This window comes from Panicum virgatum, chromosome 1K (genome assembly GCF_016808335.1).
Source record: "Panicum virgatum strain AP13 chromosome 1K, P.virgatum_v5, whole genome shotgun sequence".
Classification (NCBI taxonomy): Eukaryota; Viridiplantae; Streptophyta; class Magnoliopsida; order Poales; family Poaceae; genus Panicum; species Panicum virgatum.
This window is the reverse complement of record NC_053136.1, coordinates 28,165,254-28,167,564: the sequence shown is the minus strand read 5'-3', so window position 1 is coordinate 28,167,564 and position 2,311 is coordinate 28,165,254. Positions and strand designations below refer to the sequence as shown.

The following is a 2,311-nucleotide window of genomic DNA, read 5'->3' as shown; positions in this document are numbered from 1 at the left end:
GGACGTGAACTTCGAGCTTAAATCAAGCCTCATCAACATGGTGCAGACTAGCCCATTCTGTGGCAAGCCAAATGAGGACGCAAATGCACATTTGCAGAATTTTCTGGAGCTCTGCGACACCGTTGTCATACGGGGTGTCGCCGCCGACGTTGTCAAGCTTCGTTTGTTTCCCTTTTCCCTCCTGGGGAAGGCGAAACAGTGGTTTTATAAAGAAAAAGATATCAACACCTGGACCAAATGCACCAAGGCATTCCTCACAAAATTCTTCCCGCTGGGCAAAAGAAATGCCCTGAGCGGGAGAATTTCAAGTTTCCAGCAGACAGGGATGGAATCCATCCCAAAAGCTTGGGAGAGGCTGCAGGAATACATCCTAGCCTGCCCTCATCATGGCATGGACGAGTGGCTCATCCTGCAAAGCTTCTACAACGGGCTCACAACGACATCTCGAGCCAACATTGATGCTGCTGCTGGAGGAGCCTTCCTCGACCTGACTATCGCCAAAGCAAAAGCATTGGTCGAGAAGATGGTCTCCAATCAGGGGTGGAGCAATGAACGACTCCAACCCCACACCAAGGGCACGCATATCGTCAAGGAGACGGATATGATCGTTGCCAAACTGGACCTCCGACTGAAGCATCTCGGCGAAAGGGCCGAATTCAAGAAGCAAAAAGAAAACTATGCTCGTCATGGAATCGCACTTCACGTGCGAAGTCTGTGGTAATGAAGGACACTCGGGGAACAACTGCCCTGAAACCCGTGAAGACAGCGCCTACCTCAACAACAACAACAACGGGTACCGTACACAACAAGGAGGCCAGGGGTGGAACCAGCCACGTCCACCTTTTCAGGGAGGTAATAACTACAATCCTTCTTATAATTCGAATTTCAATTCAAACCAACCTCCCTTGAGAGAACTTGTTCTTGGCCAAGTTAAAATCAACGAAAATATAAATAAAAAGCTTTTGGCCAATGATAAATCCCTGGAAAGTTTAAATGTTTAGCTTGAAGCTTTGTCTTCTACTCTTAAAAACTAGTTAAGTTTCAACAAAATGATCGAAACCCAGCTTGCACAAATTGCTGCTTCGTTACCTACTGTTGAGAGCAGGAAGATCCCGGGGCAACCCGAGTTTCCCATTGAAAATGTCAGCATGGTGTTTACCGGACGGGGTAACTCGTCCTGGAGGGCACCACGCAATAACCATGCAGGTAGGTACTATCCCCCTAGGAACGACGTTTAGGATGGCATGGTGGCAACGATGCAAGAGGATCCAGGGATCCCCATGACCAGCTGCTCGATCTACATCAAACACTTCGAGCGATGCCTATGCGATCTGGGGGCAAGCTTGAATATAATGCCCAAGGTAATATATGTAGCACTTGAATATCCTACTCTTTCCCGAACAACTATGCTCGTACAGCTTGCAGATTCAACGATTCGGTATCCCGAAGGGATAGCCGAACACGTTTTCGTACGAGTACGAGACTCCTTCATCCTTGCCGACTTTGTGGTAATGGATATGGAGGGCGACCTCGGAGTCGACCTCATACTTGGGCGACCTTTTCTAAGGTCTGCCAAGGCAAGGATCGATGTCAGAAAGGGAGAAATCCATTTTCGTGTCAGAAGGGAGGATATGTTTTTCATGTTCAAGAAGAAGGAAGGGCAGCGCTTCATGATCCAACAAGGTAGTGAAGGGCAAGCACTCTGGGGTGCACCAGAACCCCAGCTAGAACAACGACCCTCCGCACCTAAAAGAAAGAAGAAGGAAAAAAAGGTGTGGCGGAAGGTCGAGAGTTCGGCCTCGTCCAGTTCTCCAGGATGAGCTAATGAATGGTAAGAACGACGGAGAAAAGTCGTGCACATCGGACTTTAAACGACGCGCCCTTGCCAAACGTAAATTGGTATTTATCTCATATTTATTTTCTCCGCTTTTCAATATTTTCTTTGCACCTTAATTGTTTTTCTCCACTGCTTGTTTGAAATTTTCAAAATTGTTTTCTGCATGCTGGAATTTTTCTCGCACTTTTCCCTTTTTATAGAAAGACCAAAAATATTTTTTGAGTTTTAAAATCCTTTGGGAAAAATAATTTGAACATCTTTTTGAGGAAGCATCTGACCAAAGGAGGGCACTAGGGGGCCCACCCTAGTGCCGGCCGACCCCACAGGTCGGCCGACCAAGGACCAACGGCTCCTGGGCCCCACCTTCTCTAACGGCTACCTAACCGTTGTGCCCGGCTCTTCTCCGGGTGCACTCGCCCAAATTCCTTTAAATAGAGGCCGAGAGAGGGGTGATGAGCTCTCATGCTCACTCTC

At 47.9% G+C, this 2,311-nt stretch overlaps 1 non-coding gene across 1 annotated transcript; it reads right to left on the bottom strand.

Moving 5' to 3' along the window:
* Positions 1 to 286: 286 nt before the first annotated feature.
* Positions 287 to 393, bottom strand: LOC120658493. The gene has a single exon (XR_005668706.1). It is a non-coding gene; the product is annotated as a small nucleolar RNA R71 (small nucleolar RNA).
* Between the last annotated feature and the right edge of the window lie 1,918 nt (positions 394 to 2,311).